The following is a 27500-nucleotide window of genomic DNA, read 5'->3' on the forward strand; positions in this document are numbered from 1 at the left end:
CCTAATAAAGTGGCAACCTCTAGCACGATAGACAAGTCAATGAATACAATACCCTCATCATTTCTTGTCCCGCCTTTAAAGGTTTAGTCTTACGTGCCCTTCGGTAAGCAAAGGTTGTGAAAAGTGGATCAACTACTTTTTACGTGCTAGGAGGATTTTTGGAGAGGTGTGCATTTAATAACTGCTACAGGAAGTTTGACGGGTTGGTTCTCCAGGATGTTGGTGGAAGGGAAGCGGGTAGAAAGCACGATTATAAAAATGTGCAACATCTGGCTTGATGGAAAACTCATTGCCATGATTATTGAAATAGGTTTCATCTTGCCTTCAGTCCCAAGTGAGTTAAGTCTCTTGAGGCGATTGATTTCAGGTGCTTCTTCGAGGATGAAACATGCATTAGGATAGCCATTTAGACGAGTGCGAGGATATTTACTTGCTCAACTCTTCCTCAGTCCTTTGCCATCTAACATTAGGTGGTTTTATCAAGTTTATGAATTTAAGCCTTTGCCAAAGACTTCATCTTACACTGATAAGTTCGCTGAGCGCCCATTTTGTTTCCTCACTTGCTTGGGAGCAGGAAATGTCATCGACTGCAATGGACTGCCACTAGATTAGATGAAATTACCTATTGACGGCCTTTATGGTGAGTTTCTTTATAAGATACTTATAGAGCATCATTATCCATGTTAACTCGCGATTGTCAATATTGGTAAAAATGGAAACATGAGAAGTTATGACCCTATAGTAAATTACAAAGAAAATCGTGGCAATCTCTTATTTAAGACTAAATTAGGAGGTGGGTGTACCGACAATTTGCCTGTCACAATTATTCCGCTATCGGAATGGAGAAAGGAAACTATCTATTCCATGGATGCGCCCAATTATTTCAGGGTAAATCAAATATAAATTTTCTTCACCGAACCAAAGGGTATTTTCCAATAGGATTTATATTTGCGAGGTGGAAATTTGAGAGAGAGAGAGAGAGAGAGAGAGAGAGAGAGAGAGAGAGAGAGAGAGAGAGAAAAGGTCTATTTATTTTTCTGGGATAGGAGAGAACTATACTCTACGATACTGGATATACCCTATCCATCCAAAAGAGAACTTTAGTTGCGCCCCTTCTTCCATTATTTATCCTTTAGAACTCTTTCACCGAGATTCCCTTTCAAAACCCCCTTCCGAGGATTTCCTGGTTGGTCTTTTTTTTTTTCCTTTTATTTATAAACCTCTGGGGATTATAAGAATAGCCCTTTCTTTGCAGACTACTATATTGAAAAGAACAGGTGTCAATAAATATTGGTCTTAAACATTAGGGTTCGATGGGCGTTATTATTATTATTATTATTATTATTATTATTATTATTATTATTATTATTACTAGCTAAGCTATAATCGTAGTTGGAAAAGCAAGATGATGTAAGCTCAAGGGCTTCAACATGGAAAAATAGCCGAGTGAGGAAAGTAATGAGGAAATTAATAAATGATAAAAGAAATAATGAACAATTAGAATAACGTATTTTTAAAAAAAGTAACATCGAAACAGATATTTCATATATGAACTACAAGCAAGGGTACCCGCGCCCCGCAGCAGTGAAAAAAAAAATATGCAAATATTTCAATGGATAATTTAGCATTTGTATATTTAGTTTCTAAACTGTTACTGAAATAGAAGTGTGATAACATTCTTCATATCTACAATTATGAGAAAATAATTTGAATTACACCATAAAAGCAAAGCCTGTCGTCGCTGGAACTCGCCGTAAACTCTGTCATCGACAAAAATCGGCATCAAGTTCATCTATCACTTCTGACATTGTAATGTAAGTTCCTTCTTTTTTAGATGTAATTTCATAAATAATACGTAAATAATAATACATTTGGGACTGGATCCACAACTGGATGAAAAATTACAAACTTGATGCCGATTTCTGTCGAAGACAGAGTTTACGGCAGTTTCCAGTGACGACAGGCTTTGCTCATATGGTGTAATTCAAATTATTTTCTCATAATTGAAGATGTATTATAATGTACTGAAATATTTTTTTCTCTCTCGGGCATTCATAGACTCATTTTCTCTTTAACTTGGATTTACCTGACTCGCATAAATCCTTAACATGAAACTGCATGACTCAGCAAAAGATCAGATGTTGTTCTGTCGTTTGGAGAATAAATAGAATTCAGTTCAAGGATATAGCCAAGAGTGGGTACGGACAAACATTTTGTTTATTATATATATATATATATATATATATATTTATATATATATATATATATATATATATATAATATATATAGAGAGAGAGAGAGAGAGAGAGAGAGAGAGAGAGATAGATAGATAGATAGATATGTATGTATATATAGATAAAAAAAAGTCTTACGTCAGCGTCTTTAACATAACATTTGCCATAAGTTTGTACTTTTGAAGGAATTTCATGCTTTGTTTTCAGTGAGAAGTCATTTGAGATATGATATAGGTACAAGACTATATAACCAGTAGTTGATGTAGATACTGTACGAAACAGGGAAAGAGGCAGCTGGTCATGAATTACAGAGGGCGGCTTTATACTTCTTACTGTACTATAAAATTAGTATTTTGGCTTCTAATATTTTCCTGCGAGGGGTTTCATTTGAATCAATCAATAATAGACAGATCTCTTTCTTTTTAAAGACTAAAAATGTTTTTTTCTTGTTGAAATTGAAGAGCATAATTAAAGATAGACTAAATAGTTTTATGTAGGTATTAGAAATATGGTAAGTGCTCTGAAAGCTGCATCCACAAACATACCACTTTTGCCATTTAAAATTTGGTATTAAGAAATTAAACAATTCTTTTTTAGGAAATAAAGATTAAACTATGTCAATAAATTCGTAGATAACGAGCCTATGGTGTGAGTATTAAATGCTCGCGTTTTATTCGAAAGGAATTGTATACAATATACAAGTAATATACAACATTTTAGTGATCCTGTTTTTTCTTTGTTTAAAGCTTTACCTAGAAAGACCACGGCCATACCATTAGCAAACACATGATAATTGCTTCCACAAGAACAAAAATAACAAAAACGAGCAAAATTTTTCGCAAGTCCTTCCGGCATTTCCTTGAGGAGAATCTTTGAAGGAGAAACCACTACACCCCATTTTCTAACCTTTTGACCTCAAGAAATCTTTCTGGCGGAAAGAGAAAGAGCACAAAGGAGAGGAGAAAGGGAGGCAGACGGGTAACGAGTTTCTGGAAATTTGCTTCGTTAAAGTGAATTTGTCTTTGGAGTTATTTTGTTTAGATCAAGGTCCTCGCTGGCCCTCTCTCGCCTCATTCAGTGCTGGAATTTTAGGTCTAACAATGTATTGTTTACATTGATGGGATTTCATCTGCCTTTCTGTATCTGTTCTATATTTTCCTATCTACATTTTTCTGTCTTTCAGTAACATTTTTGTTGCTGTTCATTGTAATGGAGTATAAAACAACTATAACTATATCAAGGCTTTTATACAATTATCAAGTGTTGCAAAATTACCGCTACTTAGCTGACTAAGCGTTCTCTCTCTCTCTCTCTCTCTCTCTCTCTCTCTCTCTCTCATCGTGGCGTTTTGGTAGCACAACCAGTTGGCAAGATTGAGGTACCACGCTGGGGCCTCGGACCTGACGAGGGGAACAGTTGAGCTCAAGGTTATTATATAGACCTTGGTTGAGCTCGTCCCTAAACATTGAGAAATCCTCTGTTCACCTAAGCAGCAAATTATTTACTTAGTCAGCCACCTTTTCGAGCTGCCGCTTAGGTGGAGATAGCAAAAGAAAGAGAAAAGTAAAATATACGTGTTTTGTCTCCCTCATTACCACCAGAAGGAAGATATTGTAACTAGTCTCTTGTAATTAGAAGAAGGTAAGAAGCAGAAAGGGATTTTTTTTTTCTATTTAGAAGCAATACAGTTCAGATATCAGGCAATAATTAAGTAGTAGTTGCACATTTTTGGTCCAATGATTAAGAACCGAAAAGGAATTGAAATAATACTATAAAAAGATAACCGTCTGGATGGTAAAGCCTAAATAAAAGTAGATGGAATTAGTGATAATTTTCTGCCGAAATAGTAAATTGTTACATGAATCTCTCTCTCTCTCTCTCTCTCTCTCTCTCTCTCTCTCTCTGTGGAGCCTAGAAATGAATACTAAAATTAGATTACTTATGCAGGTCTCATTCTTTGCAAATTCAAATTCTCAAGGGAAATCTCACCTCATTGCGCTTATAAATCTTTAGCTCCCAAGGGGGAAGGAGTCGGCGAATCAGGTACACGGATCATGCTTTTCTCTTTTCCCTTAATCCGGGTACTTTTTTCATTAGGTAGGTCGGAATGCTGAAGCAGTGTAGAAATATGATATTTTTCACTCCAGAATAATCTCGTAACGGGACTTTTTTTAAAAACTGAAAACATTTTACTTGGCATAAAGAGCGTAACGATAACTGAGTAAATACATTGGTATCACTATCTTAAAAAGATATGAGACTAATTAAGGTAAAAACAAATAGCAAAGGAAAGAGTATTCATGTAATTTTACCAGAAATTGTAGCAAGTCTAGAATCTTATCTTTTTATTAGCGTTATAGAGATAAAACGTTCATACTGGGACATGGTAGTTAACACTAATCTAGTCTTGTGGTGAAGAAACCACTTTTAATTTAATCTTTGTGTTATCTTGAGCAAAGAGCAATTCTTTTGTATCACGTAGAGTATTGTTCTTGAACCTTTAATTTCTAGTTTTGGAAGATAATGTCATAGCAATCGGATATCATTATTAGCGCTTCGTCAATGCAGGGTTGAAAGATCTCGAGTGACGAAGTGGTGTAGCTAGTCGGTATAGTACTATAGGTTGAATCACCATCAAATCAAAGACGGGTAAAGATGACTGAGACAAGTGCCAGTGGCAACGCCCTAGAGGCTTCCTATATATACCACACGATCAGCAACAAGGCCCTTCTCTACTTCGAACTAAGACCCTAGAAGGCCAGGGAATAGTATGACTCAGCAGGTAGGCCGTTAAGTTCCCCCAAACCCTTTAACCCTTAACAAGGAACTTTCGAGCATGACCGGGTCTCTAACCCCGGTCCAACAAATAGCCAGTTAGGGACGTTTCCCATAGACTACCTCTACCCGGCTTCTTTGTTACCATGGTCTCACCTTATGATTTGATTGCCGTTGAAAACAGGCTTCCCAATAATTCTGAAACAGGGCCTACTCTTACCCATCTCCTATGCAGTGTGCGGAAAATATAGTATTTGATAATGAGAAAATCAAACTTTTATGTAATGTATTGCTAGTTAAAAAATCGCCCCCTCCCTTTTTGTATAAATTGACATGCCGAGGCTTACAGGTTTCGAATTATTTGTTCAATCGTTATTTGTGTGGGATCTCTTTCCTAGATGTCTTCGGTCTATACCAGAGCTTCCCATGCAATAAATTATAGTCATTACCTAATGGCGTCTAACATCTTGACTTTACTTCGTAGCGCAACTGATAGGTTTTCCCCCGGTTACCTTTTCTTGCTGAATAATGACCTAGGTCCCATTGCTGTGTCAATATAGCCATAATTCCTAACTCGATCCATCCATCCATCCATCCATCCTGCAGTGATGATGATAATAATAATAGCAATAACAATTATTATTATTATTATTATTATTATTATTAGTAGTAGTAGTAGTAGTAGTAGTAGTAGTAGTAGTATTGCGATTGTTATGAAAATTTCTTATGAATAATAATAATAATAATAATGATAATAATAATAATAACCTTTCATGGAAATGCGTTCATGATGTTGTCATACCGTATATGTCAAACGTCCCAACTATAAAATAAAATTTCGAAAATGCATAAAAATTTCATGATTGGAAAAGGGTGTTTAGATTGAAAACTGTCTTATCAAAACGAAACCCACAATGTATGAACTAGAGAGGAAGAAGTTGCGCTAATCGTGTTCATAATATTTATTAAGAAAGGAAAAACGGAAATGAAAGTAACCTAGGAAATTGTTAATATATGTTGCTTCTCTCTCTCTCTCTCTCTCTCTCTCTCTCTCTCTCTCTCTCTCTCCCCTCACCATCACTCAGCTGATTCTTCAATATCCGAAGAAATATATCACTGGCTTTTTTGCTTTAGAAACACATAACCATCCCCCAGACTGACTCCTTCGTCAGTAGGATATGTTAATCAATTGAAAAATTATATGCCGGGTATACATTAATGGAGCCATATAATTGATTGATTGATAAAAGCTCATGAGAACAACGTGTCATTGGCTAATGGTTATATTGTAATTACGTGGATAGATAAGGCAAGGTCAGCTCAATTGAGTATTTGCCTCCTGAAAAGTCATCCGCATCAAATATGGGGTAAAAGTGAACTGACTAGATTTATAATTTATGTATCTCACCATTCATTATATTAGTACTTACATATTAGCGACTATGGTATTTAAGGTAAAAGTGTTGTACGTACAGACCAGAAACACACACACAAAAATATACACCTAAATAATTAGGAGAAGCCTGTAAAAATACTTCAACTAGAGAGAGAGAGAGAGAGAGAGAGAGAGAGAGAGAGAGAGAGAGAGAGATTTCCTCCCGCATTTCTCCAATGACCTTTGACAATGGAGCCCTGATTTCCCTGGAGGTCTTCCACTTAGGACTTAAAATCCCACGTCCCAAAGCCTCTCTTCCTAGAGCTATCTGGATGTCACTTTTCTTCCGACGCTTTCTCTAAAGTTTCTTGCTTGCCAATCTGTCAACTCCCATTTGCTGTTGCTGTCAGGTTTTTTGTTGATAAACAACACCACTGGAATTATCTTTTAAAGTAATGTTTTTTCTTTCAGTATGCAATTAGTGACATTAAGATAATTCTATTATTACGATACATTAGAGATTTAACCAAAATGGTTTTGTGAATCTGTAAAACGGCAATTCATGATTTAATTCATCTTTTGATATGATGTACATATGTGTAATTCATTCTTCATTTAAAGGTATCTTCCTCTTTATTTACTAGTTTATTCTTTGGTTTATATAATCAATAGCACACGCCAATGCATACATTCACACACACACACACATATATATGTATATATATATATATATATATATATATATATATATATATTATTTTTATTAGCATTACTTGCTAGGCTACAACCTTAGTTGGAAAAGTAAGATACTATAAACCCAGGGGAGGGGCCATGGAAAAATAGCCCAGTGAGGAAAAGAAACAAGGAAAAATAAGATATTTCGCGAACAGCAACAACATTAAAACAAATATTTCCCATATAAACTATGAAAACTTCAACAAAACACGAGGAAGAGATATTATATAAAATAGTGTGTCCGAGTGTACCCTCAAGCAAGAGAATTCTAGCCCAAGAGTGGAAAACCATGGTACAGAGGTTATGGCACAACCCAAGACTATACATATACATCCATACATAAATATGCATGTATATATGTGTATATTTCAATATGTGCAGGTATGTAAGTATGTATGTGCAATTTTTTTTAACTTAAAACATTTTTTCTCTGAAAAGTTTTGAATTATGATTTCTCAGCAAATACTTGATGTGAGACTGGCATTACCGCACGCTTTTATTTCATACTGATATCTATTTACTGCCGAGTTGACTTTTGAGGGATAGTCCGAGATTGAACACAGTTACAGAAGTCCGCAATCGGAGAGATAAGCAGACAAATTGTGACGGGCCGAGAGAGGGTTGTGAACTGAAAGGCAGGTTGCAATCGACTGAGTTATCTATTAAAGAACACTCTTCTTTATATACAAAACCTCAAGGCAACAGGACATGACCTGTTCGAGAGACAGACAATGTTACAGAGCAAAACGGAGACATGATCATTCAGGTTCTTTTTAGTGCGAGGGAAGAGCGCAGATACAAGCATAATATATACAAAATAATTATGTACAATTGTGTGACAAACGGTAGGTACATGGCTCCCCCCCTAAAAATGACATACTGTACATGTTAAATAGGGCGCCCTGATCTAGAGAGGCGAACTGTAGGCGGGTCATCTGGCAGAAGATAAGCAGGTTTTAGACGATCAATGGAGACCCATCCTTCTTTGCCCCGAATGTGTAGTAGGAATGCATTCGGACTGCATCGGATCACAAGGAAAGGGCCAGTGTAAGGGGACGTTAGTGGTGGCTTGCTAGTGTCGTTGCGCAGGAAGACGTGCTGGGGGCTTGTAAGTCTGGCGGCACGCAGTAAATTTTCCCACGACGTGACGTATCCGCTGGAGATCGTCGGAGGAGGTTGTAGAAGGAAAAAATTCGGCAGGGACGACCAACGGGTCGCCATACACAATTTCAGCTGCCGAGACGTCGAGGGCGTCTTTAGGAGTGGTCCTTAGTCCCAGGAGGACCCAGGGAAGCTGAGTAAACCAGTTGCAATCCTTGCAGCGGGACATCAAAGCTGCTTTGAGGGTGCGTTGAAAACGTTCAACCATTCCATTGGCAGCGGGGTTGTAAGCCGTTGTCTGATGTAGGGTGATGCCCAGGAGATTTGCTAATGACGTCCACAATTGAGAGGTGAAAGTGGTTCCCCTGTCAGAAGTAATATGCTCAGGGATACCGAATCTTGAAATCCATCCAGAGAGTAAGACAGATGTACATGAGGCGGACGTTGCAGTTTCCATGGGAATGGCTTCTGGCCAACGAGTGGAGCAGTCGATGACGGTAAACAGGTAACGATGTCCTTGTGATGTGGGTAGGGGGCCTACAATGTCGACGTGAATGTGTGCGAAACGACGCTGAGGTTGAGGAAAGGTGCCCACTCCTGAATCCGTGTGTCGATGTACTTTGGAAGTTTGGCAAGAAGTACAGGCGCGGTCCCAATCCTTAGCATCCTTAGAAATGCCGTGCCAAATGAACTTTGCCTTTAGCAGCCGTGCAGTAGAACGGCACGAGGGATGTGAAAGGCCGTAAATGAAATCAAACACCTGTCGGCGCATGGGAGCAGGAATCCAAGGTCGCGGTCTACCAGTACTGACGTAACAGAGGAGGGTGGTGTTGGAGTCTTCGAGGGGAAAATCTTCCCAACGGAGGGACGTGCAGGATGTCCTACAAGCTTCATACTCTGGATCCTGTCGTTGGGCTTCAGCCAGGGCGTTGTAATCCAATCCCAGTTGAACGGCAGCCAACGTGTTTCTTGACAGGGCATCAGCAACGGGATTCATTTTCCCAGGGACGTATTGGAGGGTGCAATTGTATTTAGCCACGGCAGAGAGATGTCAGCGTTGACGGGCGGACCAGGCGTCAGACTGTCGAGTGAAGGCATGCACCAGAGGCATGTGGTCTGTGCGAATGACGAAGGGTGTACCTTCTAAGAAATGGCGAAAGTGACGGACAGCCAAGTGCACCGCCAGCAATTCTCGATCGAAGGTAGAATAACCCGATTCTGCCTTGGACAGTTTTCTGCTGAAGAAGGCCAATGGGCGGGGCGAGACTTTGACCACCTGCTCGAGTACTGCACCAATAGCGACGTTGCTGGCATCGGTGGAGAGAAGGAGAGGGGCGTGTGGGATAGGAAAAGTGAGAGCCGCAGCAGTTGATAGGGCCTTCTTTGCATTGCAGAAGCCTGCTTCTTGAAGGGGACCCACTTCAGGTCCTTTGGCTTGCCCTTGAGGGAGGCATAGAGGGGAGCAAGAGTGGCGGCAATGGCTGGCAGAAAACGGTAATAATAGTTGATCATGCCCAAGAATTCCTGCAGAGCTTTGACGGTTGAGGGCGCGGGGAAGTTCTGAACGGCTGCTACCTTCTCAGGGAGGGGATGGACTCCTTCAGGAGTGATACGGTGCCCTAAGAACGACACTTCGTTGGCGCCAAAGGTACACTTGTCGTACCGGACTACAAGGCCGTTTTGTTGCAGGCGGTCGAGCACGATGCGCAGGTGACGGAGGTGTTCCTCTTTTAAGGAGGAAAACACAAGTATGTCGTCCACATAACATACACAGAAAGGGAGGTCCCCTAAGATGCCATCCATGAGACGTTGAAACGTTGCCCCAGCATTACGAAGGCCAAAACAGGAGTAATTGAGGGTGTATGTACCAAACGGAGTGGTGATGGCGGTCTTGGGGATGTCTTCCGGGTTCATAGGCACCTGATAATACCCCTTCAGGAGGTCGAGCATAGAGGAAACCTTCGCTTTGTGCAGGTAGGAGGTCACGTCGGCAATGTTTGGGAGGGGGTAGTGATCCGGTTCCGTTTGCATGTTCAGGCGCCTGTAATCCCCGCACGGACGGAGGGAGCCGTCTTTCTTCAGAACGATGTGTAAGGGTGACGATCATGGGCTGGAGGCCTTTTGGCAAAGGCCCATTTCCTCCATTTCGGCGAACGTCTGTTTGGCGGCTGCCAATCGTTCCGGTGCCAGACGTCTGAATTTTGCGAAGACTGGGGGTCCTGTCGTCTTGATATGGTGATAAATACCGTGCTTTCCAGGAACCGTGGGCGATTGGCGAAGTTCTGGACGGAAAACTTCCGGGTACGACGTGAGGAGGTGGGCGTAGGCAACCGTGGGTGCGCTGATGTGGAGAGCGAGGTTAGAGGGGGCGGGTTGAAGAGGTGTTGACAAGTACGAGTCTGCGTTGACCAATCGTCGGTGGGCGACATCGACCAGAAGGTGGAAATGAGAGAGGAAATCCGCACCGAGGATTGGCATTGTGACGTCAGCAACGAGAAACTTCCAATTGAATTTACCATTTCCGAACGATAATGTGAGGTTCTCGTAACCGTAGGTGGGTATCGCAGATCCGTTGGCAGCTACCAAGCGGACGTCGGCAGATGTAGACAGACTACGTCATGCCTTGAAGAGTTTCCTTGGCAAAAAAGAACGACAAGCACCCGTGTCTACCAAAAATCGCACGCCCTGCATCCTGTAAAAAGAAAAGATTAGAAATATGGGAGGCCACCGCCACAAGCGATGGCCTACTTACACGTTTTTTTGGCCACTGACAATCCTTGGCACATTTCTTCGCGGTTTCCCCGAATCTGAAGTGATAGTAGCAAAACTGCGGTGGATGGGAGGTAGTAAGTGGCTGTAGAAGTCGTTCGTTGGGGCGCGAGCGATTGGTGGGTGGTGGGCGGCTTTGTCGCCGCTTCGGCACGTCACGGAGTAGGCATGTATGTCTTACGGCATTCATGTCAGCTTCGGTTGACGTTGAATAGGCATCCTCGTCGTCAGGGGTGGAGGCGTTGATGGAGGTCTTGAAGTAGCTGTCCCTAAGGGCGTCGGCTTTGGTCATCAAGTCCTTTATGGGTAAACTATCGACATCGGGTATGGCAGCGCGTACAGGTTCAGGTAAACGGCGTATCCAAAGGGCACGAAGTAGGTCCACCTCACGAGGAGAGCCGTCTGGGGCAGGTTGAAGGCGAGCGATACTGGTCATTTCCCTGAGGGCAAGCGAAGCTCTTTGGTCCCCCAACGGTTGTTGCGAGAGCTGAAAAAGCTTTGTTATACGGGCGGCTGGCGACGGTGAGTACTGCTGCAGAAGGTATGTTTTGAGGGCGTCATACGCTATTGGGGTGTCTCCTTGTTCAAAAAGCCAGTCGGATATTTCTGGGAAGGTGTCCTCGGGTATCGCCGCGAGAACATACAGTAATCCGCTTTGGTGGTTGAGCGAGTCATGCTCCTGATACGAAACTGCTGAAACCAAGCAAACGCCTCTCCGCTGGCAAACGGTGAAAGTTTCAATGGGGCGGCCGCAGCGCCAACTGCTGTAGTAGAGTCCGTTATAGTACTAACGATGGAGGGTCGCCGGGGGGGGGGGGGGGGGTGGAAGGCAGTGGAGCGGGTCGACTTCCGGGGTCACTAATGTGACGGGCCGAGAGAGGGTTGTGAACTCAAAGGCAGGATGCAATCAACTGAGTTATTTATTAAGGAACACTCTTCTTTATATACAAAACCTCAAGGCAACAGGACATGACCTGTTCGAGAGACAAACAATGTTACAGAGCAAAACGGAGACATGATCATTCAGGTTCTTTTTAGTGCGAGAGAAGAGCGCAGTTACAAGCATAATATATACAAAATAATTATGTACAATTGTGTGACACACGGTTGGTACAAAATCGTCAATGTAAAATAAACTTGATATCTGAAGAGTCAGACATACATAAAGACTGGGAGCAAACGGGAAATAATTTTCATCTTGATTTCCTAAACACTATCATATTTTCAAACTAATGTATCTTTTCATGAAATTGTTAAATTATTATATTCCGATAATTCAATAATTTTCCATTATTATTATTATTATTATTATTATTATTATTATTATTATTATTATTGCTTGCTAATCTACAACCCTAGTTGGAAAAGCAGGGTGGTATAAGCCCAGGAGCTGCAATAGGGAAAATAGCCCAGTGAGGAAAGAAAGCAAGGAAAAAATTAAATATTTTGATAACAGTAACAGCACTAAAACGAATATTTCATATATTAACTATAAAAACTTTAACTCGATAAAGGAAGAGAGACGAGACAGAATAGAATGCTGGAGTGTACCCTCAAGCAAGAGAACTTTAACCCAAGACATTGGAAGACCATGGTACAGGACTATGGCACTACCCAAGACTAGAGAATATTGGTTTGATTTTGGAGTGCTCTTCTCCTAGAAGAGCTGCTTACCATAGCTAAAGAGTCTCTTCTACTCTTACTAATAGGAAAGTGGTCACTGAACAATTACAGTGCAGTCGTTAACCCCTTGGGTGAAGAATAACTGTTTGGTAATCTCAGTGTTGTTAGGTGTATGAGTACAGAGGAGAATTTGTAAAGGATAGGCCAGACTATTCGGTGTATGTGTAGGCAAAGAGAAAATGAACCGTAACCAGAGAGAAGGATCCAATGTAGTACTGTCTGACCAGAAAATGATCCCATAACTCTCTAGCAGTAGTATCTCAATGGGTGGCTGGTGCCCAAGCCACACTACTACCTACCTAGTTTATTTTTTTCGAGGACAATATATCTTAGTATACATCATTTTTTCTTTTTCAGCTAATTCTGAACAAGATGAGGATGATTTGCATTTTATGGGTTTTCAAAAATATCAAGGACAATTTTGTTTACCCATCCATTAAGTAAACAAAAACATGAAGGGAAAAAGAGTAAAGTTCATTTCTAAATCATAATTCTTCTCTATAATTTCCTTAATTCTTGCGATTACAGTGGCCCCCAAGGATTAAGTTTCATTAGCTTTTATCATTTAACTCTCATTATTCTCCTGGGGAATAATCCCTAATTTGTTTCCTATAATCTAAATATCTTATGGAAATGGGGAGAAAGGATAGAAAGGAATCGTTGCCCTTTTGCTCTCTCTGCTATTTCTCTTTCTATTTTATTTGCATTTTAATAATTCCTATAATAAGAAGGAAAAGAATATTTCTGCACAACATATCTTATGAGGTTTTGTATATTTTATTGTTTTTTTTTTTTTAATGTTCATTGGTCCTTGAATGCGACATCTCGAGTTCTGGTTCAAACTTGGTAAGCGTAGAAGGGACTCTTTATCTATGTTAAGCAGCTCTTCTAGGAGAAGGACACTCCGAAATCAAACCATTGTTCTCTAGTCTTTGGGTAGTGCCATACTCTGTACCATGGTCTTCCAGTGTCTTGGGTTAGAGTTCTCTTGCTTGAGGGTACACTCGGGCATACTGTTCTCTCTTGTTTCTCCTCCTCTTGTTTTGTTAAAGTTTTTATAGTTTATATAGGAAATATTTATTTTGATATTGTTGCTGTTCTTAAAACAATTAATTTTTTTCCGTTTCCTTTCCTCACTGGGGTATTTTCCCTGTTGGAGCCTCTCGGCATATAGCATCCTGCTTTTCCAACTAGAGTTGCAGCTTAGCGAATAATAATAATAATAATAATAATAATAATAATAATAATAATAATAATAATAATAATAATAATAATAATAATAATAATAATAATAATAAAAAAGATCAATGAAATCAATACTTGACCGTATCAAATGACAGCTGACCTTTCACTTTACATCATACCAATATTCAGTGATCTGAAAGAGTGAGCAATTGCGCGCTCATTGCCATTTGCCAGATAAAAATAAACATTCAGATATTATGATGGATAATTCCCATATCGTACGCATGTCACGTTACTATTCAATTTTATATCCCGATTTTGTCTGAAGAAGAATTGGTTTGTGGGAATCAAGCATGCTATTGCAAATATCAGTCAATCTCTCTACTGATGTGTCTATGTAAAAGGGTATTTTTATTGACTGTATCCCAATGATAATTTATTTTCAATAAATTAATGCGATTACATATTTTGGAGGCGTCAGACAACATGCATCATTTGCCATTGCTCGTCAGATCTTTATTTCAAATATTCTTAATAAAATCATCAGCAAAATAAATCGCACATTAGCCTACATATATGAAAAATAAATCTTAAGCTTTGTCCAATGACGTTTAGAACTATCTTTAGCAACCGTAATTTTTTATGCCTGTCTGTTTTCTTCAACATGTGTGTTTGCAATTATACTTTTAGAAGAGTAGATTTATGCATTAAAGTTCTTTCCTTTATTATGATTCCATACTTCGGCTTTAATTGTCAACTTTACCTCATTTTTTCACTGGATGGTTTACCTGTAAAATAGTCAAGATAGGCAGAGATCTTGTAAAAAAAAAATAAACTAATATGAAACTAGATAAAGATTTTACTCCAACGTTCGGAGAAGGTGTTAAAGAATTGTTTCATCTAAGGGTTAACATGTATTAGCTAAGACGACTTAATTTCGATAGGAAACGTAAATTTTGACTTTTTGACCAGCTTATTACTGATGAAAAACCTAAAATACAAGAAGTTCTTATCGAATAAACCGTTGGAAGTTAATCGTATTTAAAATATACAGTCCTAAGAATCGATCTATGTTTTTGAAAATAACCTCAAAATTAAAAGTAAGATTTTAATCCGGTTTTTAATTTATTCTGTTGATTAAAGAATTTGTATAAAAATCATTAGAAATTTTAGAACAGAAGCAGCTTAAATACTTTGCCAGATATGAGGCTCTGTCCAAAAATCCTACATGCAATTTCCTTCCTTTATGAAAATTCATTATTTGCTCTGCTCTCTCTGGGAACTTCTAATGAGGATAATCTAAAGAGAAAAGGAAAATAAGAGGAAATAAGAATAGAGTTCATTTCATCAGTCTGACAGTTTGAAGAGGATGAAGGACTAGAGTTGATTCTTTATGAATAAAAGTAAAGGAAATTTGAATAAGATATTAGTCTGCAACAATTGAAAGATTAGATAGTTATAATAGTTTTCATCATTATTAATAAATTATCATTATTCTCTCTCTCTCTCTCTCTCTCTCTCTCTCTCTCTCTCTCTCTCTCTCTCTCTCTCTCTCTCTCTCTCTCTCTCTCTCTCTCTCTCTCAATAGTTAATGCCAATGTTTCTCCTATATTTATGGGTTTTTGGACTTTTTACTCGAGTTGAGATTCATCATACACTATAACATTCATAGTTAATCATATCAATATACACTAAACCGAGTCTTTTTTTTTTATAGAATTATATTTTTCTAGCGTCTCTGACATTTCATTTTCGATCAGTAGCCATATTAAGCTATGCAAATTTATACAAATAACAATCTTTGTATTTTCTGAATTTATACAAACCTCGCTTTTAAATTCTACAGTGGATGAATTTTGTAATGTTTACAGAATTTACTTTTGCAACTATAATACTCTGATAAATACTGGAATGCTCATTCATTAACGGCATTTTTATCTAAAAGGAAATTCTCACGGGTGGAAAAGAATGCAATTTTGTAAACGTATATCCTTTAATGGCGAAAAAGAGCTCTAAGTAATTTATTATTATTATCATTATCATTATCATTATCATTGTTATTGTTATTGTTGTTATTCTAGTGGGTGTTGTTGTTATAACACAAAATCATTGCAATTTTTATAAAACGCAGAAGTTAGTCATTATTATGAGTTAAACTGTTTGACACGATTTTAAATGCCTTGTGAACTGAATGGATGTTTTGTCTATTTAGAAAGTAATGATAACCAGAAAATATTTTTTTTTTTTTTTTAACTTTAAAGCATGAATAAATGTTGACCTTTTTTTATTCAGCCTCATGGACATTTTAACTTAAATTTGTTGTAAGTTACGGTTATACTTGTCTTTTTTTTTTTTTTTTTTTTTTTTGTGGTAAGGTAGATTAAATAAGCCTAATTTAACTTTCATTCAAACTCGAGTCCAACTTTTAACAGTATACGGTCGCAAGAGTCTGATTGTCTTGACTGTTATGTTTTGTCTATTTCATAATCATTAATTTTTACTCTAAATCATTAGTTGAGAGAGGAAGACTATAAATAAAGCTTGAGTGAAATCAATTGCCTTTGATTATATTCATTTGTAGATACTCCCCTGTGCTCAACCTACCAAAGGCCGCTGGATAAGAAAAAAGAAAAGAAAAGAAAAAAAGTTTCTCAGGCATTCATTGACTGTCAACCAGAGGTCTCCTGCAATACTCGGTCCATTCTGATTTTTGTTCCCCTTTCTTTCGTATTCCTCCCTTTTCTCTTCCCCTCTTGGTGCTTACATAATCTAAACACTTCATCCTTTTCAGAACCCCTAGTGTCCAGTGGGTGAGCTCTTCTTTGAAACTGAACCCGAGAAGTTGCCATGGAGAGTAAAGTAAGCAAAGAGTTTTGTTGTCTGTAGGGAATACTTATCTGCATTTTTTTTTTCTTGAGTTTTGCCATGTATATTTGATATATATATATTAAGTGAATCTGTATTAGATAATTTTTTTAATGAATCTCCAGGAGAGAGGAAATGGCATTATTAAAAATGAAATTTAAAAACGATATGAAATCACATTGGAGTTCCGCACATGGATACATTAGCGTTGTGATTCAAATGCAAGGATTACTTCATATTTAAAGGTCTTTTATAGTTAAAGATACCAGTTAATGTCAGTATGAATGGATATCTCATAAGAAGGGGAATTTTAGGTTTATTATTGGATTCACCGCATTCTTCTTTGTAGACCAGATCCCAAGGATTATGGAAACATTATAGTGGCCATAATATAAAAGAAGTGTTGTGCATTCGGATGTCTTCGTTATTCTCGAGGATTATTATTATAATGCTTTAGAAGAATTAGATAGGGAATATGATTTCATGATTAGATGCTTCACCAAAGCTTGAATGCAGGACATTCTGATAAATCTTAATAAATTTCGATTCATTTCATCATTTATATATTGAGGATTAGCTTGCAATATAATTCTCGTTAACTAATATTCCGAATGTTTTACCGGACATATGTTGTGAGGCGTTAATTGATATATTTTTTGAGATATTTTGACTTTATTGAGACTGCTTTCATATCAAACATTTGCTTGAAACACTTTCCTTTTGAAATCATTTGCAGAAACAACGTACGAATTACTTATTTTTATATCCATGTTTGTTTAACATCTTCAAGGGGAAAAAAACTATGCAGTATGTAACGATTAAGGAAACCCATGGCATTTAACTGAAGAGAAACTTTACTCTCGATTTGTAAACACATAACTCGTTATAGATAAGAACAACTGTATTGCGCATGGTGTGGTTAGAAAGCATACCTTGATCTTATTTTTTTGAAATATTCGTTTTCACTTTTATATAAAAGATGAAGTATAATCCTTTGTTGTTTTACCTTTTCTTGAATAGCGATATTCGCATTCATCAATGGAAAATGCACAAGCATAGACGAGTGCACACAGACATGTTAATTAACAGAAATAGCGATTAATGTCGTAAATCCCAAGTTACCGTTGCCCTGTCACCCGTCAAGTTATGTGCACTACTTACCGCCCTTAACAAGCCCCCAGTAATGTGCTGTACTTACCGCCCTTAACAAGCCCCCAGTAATGTGCTGTACTTACCGCCCTTAACAAGCCCCCAGTAATGTGCTGTACTTACCCCCCTTAACAAGCCCCCAGTAATGTGCAGTACTTGTCCCCCTTAATTAGTCACCAGTTATGTGCAGTACTTGCCGCCCTTAACAAGCCCCAGTAATGTGCAGTACTCACTGCCCTTAGCAAGCACCCAGTAATGTGCAGTACTTACCGCCCTTAACAAGCCCCCAGTAATGTGCTGTACTTACCGCCCTTAACAAGCCCCCAGTAATGTGCTGTACTTACCGCCCTTAACAAGCCCCCAGTAATGTGCAGTACTTACCCCCCTTAACAAGCCCCCAGTAATGTGCAGTACTTGTCCCCCTTAATTAGTCACCAGTTATGTGCAGTACTTACCGCCCTTAACAAGCCCCAGTAATGTGCAGTACTCACTGCCCTTAGCAAGCACCCAGTAATGTGCAGTACTTACCGCCCTTAACAAGCACCCAGTAATGTGCAGTACTTACCGCCCTTAACAAACCCCCAGTAATGTGCTGTATTTACTGCCGTTAACAATTCCCCAGTAATGTGCAGTACTTACCGCCCTTAACAAGTCACCAGTTATGTGCAGTACTTACCGGCCTTAAAAAGTCCTCAGTAATGTGCAATATTTACCGCCCTTAAAAACCACTGGGAATGGACAGTACTTATTGCCCTTAGCAAGCGTCCAGTAATGTGCAGTACTTACCACCCTCAACAAGGCCCTGTAATGTGCAGTACTTTCTTCCTTTATCAAGTCCCCAGTAATGTGCAGTGTTTACTGCCCTTAAATCACCAGTAATGTGCTGTACTTTCCACCCTTAACGATTCCCCAGTAATGTGCAGTACTTACAGCACTTGCAAAGTCCCCAGTAATATGCACTACTTACCCCCCTTAATAAGTCATCACTAATGTGCAGTACTTACCGCCCTTAACAAATCACCAGTAATCTGCAGTATTTGGTCACCAGTAATGTGCGGTACTTACCGACCTTAACATCATCCCCAGTAATGTGCAGTAATTACTGCCTTTAACAAGTCCCCAGTAATGTGCAGTACTTACCACTCTAAACAAGTTACCATTAATGTGCAGTATTTACCGCCCTTATCAAGTCACCAGTAATGTGCAGTGCTTACCGCTCTTAACAAGTCACCAGTTATGTGTACTACTTACCACCCTTAACAAGTGACCTGTAATAAAATATGATTTTCCAATGTAGACTGATTTATTAATCTTTGGTAAATATTCCCTTATAGGCTCACTACAATATTGAGATTTTCTAATTGAATATGCTCTGTAGAATAACTTGGGAGTAATCACTTTCCGTATTACGTTAACGAACATTAAATGATTAAAGGGTCAACACATTAGGGAGGATATCGTTAAAATTAAATGTATACCATTATTTGAAATAATAATGAAAGCAAACAAGTACTGTAGATTTCATTGATGAAAGTATTGATGGGGTTCCCGTGTGAAAAGAATTGCAGTTACCGTTAAAGGTTTGTCGATGGGTACGTAACTGCACAGCATGACAAGTCTTAGTATGCTTCGCATAACTGCCGTGAAAAAGGATAAATTTCTGCTTTATGGAGAACAGAGATTGAACGTGATCGTACTAGATCGGTAAAAATACACATACTTTACCTGTACGTTGTGACTAGTGTACCCTAGCCGTCCAAAACGACCTCTAAATATTTAGCGATATGCAAACACTCGCACAGACAGATTCCACCCTTTCCATCCCCTTCCCCTTTCCTAATTACAATCTGCTGGTTTGGCAATTTCTGGGAGACTGTGGTTACCAAATGTATATCTCATGGTACCTCCTCTTATCAGGGTATGGTTACCCCCCCCCCCCCCCCCACAGGTTTAGCGGATTTGGTGGCTGGCGGAGCAGGTAGTCTTTGTGGAAAGAAGAAAATTGTGATGGGAAGCGGTTTTCTCCCTCTTTAATTTGTATGGAGAAAAAGTTGTGGGTACACTCCATATACAGGTTCATACTGTATGGCATTTTTTTTTAATGCCTCTACAGTGGAGCTACCGTGATATTTCCCTCAACTTCTCAAGTGTGATAATTTGTTACTTGCTCTCGCCTTCATTCTGCTTTTCTTCTTCTCCCTTGCTTGCTAATTGTATCAACTCTTCAAGTCCCCCCCCCCCCCCCCTCACCCCCTAGTCAGCTCAGTATCGTACCTTTCTAGCGATTCAAAGATGTTTTTCCTCAGAGTAAACATTAAAAGTAACAGTGCTGCCATGGAAGCTTACAATGCTCACTCCCAATGCAAGTGCCTCAATCTTCTTCACCACTCCACTGATGGTATTGTTAGGACAGAAGCCCTTCAAGTGTTCCGTGCAGTTGGGCCAGATGAATGTTCCAAGCAGGCATTTGCTGTCTGGCTTCATGTCCTTGAAAAATTCCTATACAAAAGAGAGCCAGTCAGAAATAGTGAAATTCTTCCTATATTCAAGGGCGTAGGAGCAGGGGGGGGGGGGGAGGGGCTAGAGCCCCCTACTATTTTACTGAAAATATGCTTTTAAACATTCAGCATTGTTCTTCTGAAATAATACAGGCAAAGCCACGAGAAATAGTTGAGTTTATTAAAGGCCTTGGTGACCATAAATTGTCTCTTCTTACTGAAGTGACTAAGGTTGTTAAACTGTTGCTTGTTATGCCAGCATCAAATGCACAGAGCGAACGCACTTTTAGTGCCATGCGAATAGTGAAAACATACCTTCGGAGTACAATGACTCAGAAAAGATTGAAACGCTGCATGATACTTCATTGTCATTTGGAAAAACCGATAGCCTTGACTGATCGATATTGCGAATGAGTTTGTAGCAAAGAATCAACATCGTCAGTATATTTTTTGGTATATTCACCAAGTAGGCCTATCGGTATATATATATATATATATATATATATATATATATATATATATATATATATATATATATATATATATAGGCCTATTGGTATTTTATGATTGTTATTGTGTAAAAATTGGAATTGGTCACATAAAAATCTACCAAAAATATGATTTTGTTTTTGATACAATATGCTGTCAGATGCTAGGAAATCGCATCTGAGGGTGTTTCCTCATTAAAAAAAAAAATTCTGGGGGAGACCCCCTAACCCCTCCATATGCCTTCGCACATGCGGCTCCGCCTTCAGTGTCATTTCGAACTTTAGCCCCCCCCCCCAAAAAAAAAATAAAAAAGAAAAAAAGAAAAAAAACAGGAAAACGCTCCTATGCCCCTGATATTGTATAGCTGCCAGGTCAGAATCGTCTTCTACGGCTGATTGAAGTTTGGCCATCACATGTTGGTTCAATGGGTTTTAGAGTTCTTAATAACTCACTCCATCATCTGGATAAGTGATGTGTTGGGAGTACAGATCACTCCAAATTGACATGCAAAATCTGCATAGATTTCTAATGTACGGGAGCATTGTCAAGGGATGGCAGGATGTTGAAATTCCACTCTAGCTACTGCTGTACTGCTCAACCTACAGGAGGATGCAATGGTGGAACCACTTGTTGTCCATGGCTTATAACTGTGAATCCGCAAGACCAGCAAATATCTCATGTTGCTGTACTGGATTGCCAGTATTTTTGCAGACTTATAATATAGCCAGGTTGGAATAGGTGATCAATGACATTCAATCATAATATCAATGTCTTTTTCTGCTGATATCAGAAGAAATTATGGTACGCAATAACTAACTGATGAAAATAAAATTTAAATGAGGTATTTTTTGTTATGAGAGAAAAATCATTTATGTAACAAAACAAAAACGAAGCTATACTGGCCAATAGCCTATCTGAGAGAGAGAGAGAGAGAGAGAGAGAGAGAGAGAGAGAGAGAGAGAGAGAGAGAGAGAGAGAGAGAGAGAGAGAGAGAGAAGGGGGCCGGGTTGGATTACCTCTCGAGAAAACAATACCCACTTTGACATGAAACTTCTGAAAATTTTATGGTGTGAAGCTTTGAAGACAATTTGAAGACAGTCAATTCTACCCAAGCATATTTCTCTGAAACGCGTTTTTCCTTTAGCGTTTACCTTTCGCAAAAAGAACATTCTTGTTCTTTCCTTTTCAACCATTTGACCTTAGTAATCTTTACTAGTGGATTTTTTGTAATCTGATGACTGATTCCTCCTCGAAGCTACTATTCAGTAGGATTGGCAGAGCGGGTTTTAGTAAACATAGCGTATTTTTTCTTTAAGACATAATGAGTTACTCAGTGTTTGCTGATTTTATATCCTTTCTTGAATAACCATATTTAAGAAGATAACAAAAGAAGAAATATTTTCAATGGCTTTAGATTTTTAGAAGAATTATACTTAAATGGAAGTTATTTGGTTTTTTAGTACGTGGAGGCGCATTTTGAAAATGCTTTCTATAACATCACAAATGCATAAGAATTTTAGTTGTTCAAAGAAATTTTCATTATCAGTGTATTCTAACAAAGAAATAACTAATATAATTCATAGTCTAAAACCTGAGTAGTCTTGGCATTTTATATCAACACGGTAGTGTCATTGGTTTTATTTTCATCACCATCGTCATCATCATCTCCTCCTACGCCTATTGACGCAAAGGGACTCGGTTAGATTTCGCCAGTCATCTCTATATTGAGCTGTTAATTGAATACTTCACCATTCATCATCTCCTACTTCGCGCTTCATAGTCCTCAGCCATGTAGGCCTGGGTCTTCCTACTCTTCTAGTGCCTTGTGGAGCCCAACTGAACATTTGTTGGACTAATCTCTCTTGGGGAGTGCGAAGAGCATGCCTAGACTATCTCCATCTACCCCTCATCATTATCTCATCAACATATGGCACAGGAGTAGTCTCTCTTATAGTTTTATTTCCAGTTCTGTCCTGCCATTTAACATTTATTTTACGTTAACACAATTTTCCAAAAATGATTTTAATCACCGCATTTCAATAAAACATTACTAGATATATTTGTTGAAACCCATAACCGTGAATCGCTGGGAAATAATAACCGAGGTAATTGTTATGTATTTGTACTGTAATACCATATGCGCTACTGGTATTAAGAGTAATGTTGCACAGTATTATACTGATATATAACTTGTTTTAGCATGGTTTATAAGTGTAGTAGTTTTGAAAGATTTAACCATTTATTAATTGGCCTAAAGATAGGATGCGATTATTCTTACTTTTGTATTGCAGTAGGATCCAGTCTTTTGAGTATGATGCTCATTTGTTATTTCGTATTTTTGTACAAGAGTTTGTTTACATCGATATTCTCACTTGAGAGTCATAAGCCACTGAGAGCTGTAGCAGTAATGTAAGCTGTCATCAATAAATGTATCTTAATGATACATGTTCGCATTACATCCCACCCAGAAGAATCGGTGACATTAGTATGGGATGTTGAACAACACTAAGAAACGGATATAATTCCAGGCAGGTGAGCTTATATCAAGTAAATGTGATGAAGGCTCAACATTACAGTAATCAAATTCTAAGTTTGTATAATTGATAATCAACAACGAAATACTAGTCCACGAGGCTCTAGCCAGAACATTACTACTAAGTACTCCATAGAAAAGGGGATTGAAAGTCACGTTTTTTATGCGCCCGTATGTCCTGGCAAACAAAAGCCCCAGTGATTTGACAAATTTTCATCAATATTACTCGATAGACGACCTACTATAACTTAGAACGGTATGGATTTCCCCTATAAATCATTATTAAGAACGTTGAAAACACCAGCAAATACACAATATTCCCGTTTTTAACAGCTGTGAAAAATATTGCTTTATATAAAAAGTAAATATTTCGTTTCTAAAGAAAGTAGTAATTGGGTGGAATGGCTGACAGAAAATGTCAAGAAACATATCATTACAGATCGTTTCATTTCTTTGTCTGACTTTTAATTTTTTTTTCTGTAATAATAATTAGCTACTCTTCAAGGACATTGTTTTACGGTAAATAGTCGTTGTTAAACATCTCGAGCAAAAACACCCGCCTGTTTTCTCCATGATTCTCTCATTACAACCGATAAGAAAAGGTTTCTCTGCTGTTAATAGAAGCTCTATAGCTTCTTAAATTTATCAGGCTCCTGTTTCTGTCTTTATTAATGGCTATGTGATTTATTTGATTTCTGTAACTGCCACATGGCGAAGTTCATGTATATTGGTGGATGTCCTTGTACTGAAAAAGAGTACCTCCAATGACAAGAATTTCTATTGAGCAAAAACTCATAAAATTTGCTCCATTTTCATTTGCAACTTCGGCAGGACCGTCAACGCCCATCACATTCTCTATACCTATGATTATCCCTTCGAATTTCCTTTATATATATATATATATATATATATATATATATATATATATATATATATATATATATATATATATATATATTTATATATATATATGTATACAGTATGTATATATATATATATATATATATATATGTATACAGTATATATATATATATATATATATATATATATATATATATATATATATGTGTGTGTGTATATATATATATGTGTATACAGTATATATATATATATATATATATATATATATATATATATATATATATATATGTTTATATATATTTGTATATATATTTCTATATATATGTATATATATATGTATAGATATATGTATATGTATATATATATATATATATATATATATATATATATATATATATATATATATATATATATATGTGTGTGTGTGTGTGTGTGTTTGTATAGATATATGTATACATATGTATATATATGTGTATGTATATATATGTATGTATATATATGTATATGTATATATATATATATATATATATATATATATATATATGTATGTATATATGTATATGTATATATATATCTAAATATATATATATACATATAAATATATCCATATATATATATATATATATATATATATATATATATATATATATATATATATATATATATATATATATATATATATATATATATATATATATTATATAATATTACCTCCGATAAGGAGGTTATAAAATCGAGTTGGTTTATGACTTTCACCATCTTTGTTGTGGCAAAGGTTATATTTTGATAGCTGTGTAATTTGTATGTCTGTGTGTGTTTGTAATCCGCATAACTCAAAATCTATGACCGAATTTTATGAAATTTCGTGGAATGATTGGCCATGATCCAAGGACAATTTGATTAGATTTTAGGAGTGATTGGGTTAAAAATCGAGGTAACGAAGTGGTCAAAAACGTCTTTTTACGATATCGTGCCTAATTTTCATCAGATTTTGATGAAAATAGTGCAAAAAATTTGCATAAATTATCTACCTTCTGAACTGAGAGTAAATGCCTCAAAGGTCAAAATTAAGGTCAAGAGGAAGGTATAAAACTATATTGATATGAATGTTTATCGAATTTTCATAAAACTATTGCCAAAATGTGCATAATTCAATTGCCTATCTTATGATATACAACATGATCAATGTCTTTTCCCAAAATTGTGGGCAAATCTCATGAAATTTGGTGATTATATTTTGATAGTGAATGAAGGGTGCAGTCAGAACATTGAGGTGTTCATGTTAAAACCTTTTTTCTTCCTTAATGCTGTAGTGAAGCTTCTCCGAAGCATTTCAATGTATCACCTGAAATCACTGCCACTCGATGAGCATTATGTTTTTCAAAGAAGTATGGACCGAAAATACCGTTCTTTCCAAGTGCACACCACGTGCTTATTCTTTCTACATTCGGAGGTTTTTCACCATGTTCATGAGGCTGTTCATTGGCCCAAAACTCAAAGTTCTGATTATTTACATGTCTGCTCAAATGGAAGTGTGCCTCGTCGCTGAAGACAAGACAGTCCAAAAGTTGAGGGTCATTCTTAATACACTCGCTAATGGTTTGGCGTAACTCAAAGCGTTCAATCTTGTTGACTTCGGTTCGTTCTTGAAGAATATGAACCTTGTAAGGAAACAGCTTTAAGTCACTGTGAATGATTTGGTGCACAGATGTCCGGAAGATTCTCACTTCCTGTGACAGCTGTCTGGTGGACTTGCAGGCGGGGTGACTGTTGCAAATAGTCCCTGACGTCGATAATGTTCTCTGGCATGCTTGCTGTGACCTTTGGACCACAATAGCCTATTTTGCTGACTTTTCTACCAAGCGTGTGATAGTATGACGATGTGGAATTTTCTTCAGGATGTTCCCGTCGAAACTGTCTTTGAGCCAGTGTAGGTGACTTGGATACAAAATATAGCTCCACAATCCTGGTCCTCTCTTCCTCTGAAAAATGATCGTAATGGTCCATCCTGCTGTCAGACAAATCTTGCTGGTCTTCTGTCTACCTCACCTGAAAATAAGAAAGAAATTTTTTTTATTTCTTTAGAAAATGAGTTTACTTTTGTCCCTCTCTTTGTGGCCCACCCTGTATGTGTATAGATGAGATCCTAGAGAGAGATAGGAAAATTGTAATTGGTGATTTAAATGCTAAAGTTGTAGGGCATAATCAAGGACTAAAGGACGTGATGTGTGCTGAGGGTCTTGGTGAAGTTGTAAATAAAAAACTGAGCACATTTCATAAGAATCTGTTCAACAAACAATCTTGTCATTGGAGATACTCGTTTTTCCAGCACAAGGACATGGACAAATATGCATGGACAATGTGGCAATTACAGAAATCAAATAGATCACATAGCCATTAATAGAGAAAGAGGACTCTGAGGGATGTAAGAAGCTATAGAGTTACAGATATTGGTAGTGATCACCAGCTCCTCATTGCCACACTGAAATTAAAAGTGAAAGCACCCAACCGAAATGTAGATAGAATACCTAGGTTTGCTACAACCAGGTTTCTGGAAGATGAGCACAGAGAAACATTTACAATTGAATGTAGGAGTCAATTTGCAGTCTTAGAGAGACTTAAAGAAACGAAGAGCAGACAGTCAATGAAGAGTGGATTAATGTAAAGAACATATATCAGTGAGTTGGTAGTGAAGTTGTGGACATGCATTTACAAGGAGAAAGCCATGGATATCAAATGATACTTGGGATACTATAAAAAGGAGACAGGCAGAAATTGATTGTTGAAAGTTTTCGAGGAAATAAGGAAAATTACAAGGTAGAGCATGCTAAATATTCCAGTATTGATAGTGAGGTCAAAAGAAAAGGTAGGAATGATTGGAGAAAATATTTAGACAGGAAAGCAGGTGAGGCTGACAAAGCTATGAATTCCCACAGTAGTTATGGTGTAAAAATTGCTTATAGAATTATCAATGAAATCTCTGAGTGCAAAAACGAAGCATATACCTATTAAAAAGAGAGATAGATCTGTTATCAAAAACTCAGGAGATGGAAAGCCCTGGGCACGATGGAATAGCTGCCTAGATGATACTGGCTGAAATGAAGGGACCCCCAGATTACTTTCAAGAATATTTTGTAGAATGTGGTATGGAGAGTCCAAACCTGATGAATTGAAGCTAGGAGTGTTGGTGAAAATCGCAAAAAAAAAAAAAAAAAAAAAGGAGAGCTGAGTGAGTGCAATAATTACAG

The 27500-nt window shown here is 37.7% G+C and overlaps 1 long non-coding RNA gene across 1 annotated transcript in view; it reads left to right on the forward strand.

The window, feature by feature from the left end:
* The window catches only part of LOC137646016 (uncharacterized), a 1300281-nt gene that overhangs the window by 555322 nt on the left and 717459 nt on the right, over window positions 1-27500 (forward strand). The window contains exon 3 of the long non-coding RNA XR_011045378.1: window positions 16649-16716. This is a non-coding gene — a long non-coding RNA (uncharacterized lncRNA). The remainder of the gene's footprint in view (window positions 1-16648; window positions 16717-27500) is intronic.

The sequence above is a fragment of the Palaemon carinicauda genome, chromosome 8 (assembly GCF_036898095.1).
Source record: "Palaemon carinicauda isolate YSFRI2023 chromosome 8, ASM3689809v2, whole genome shotgun sequence".
In the NCBI taxonomy this organism is placed as follows: Eukaryota; Metazoa; Arthropoda; class Malacostraca; order Decapoda; family Palaemonidae; genus Palaemon; species Palaemon carinicauda.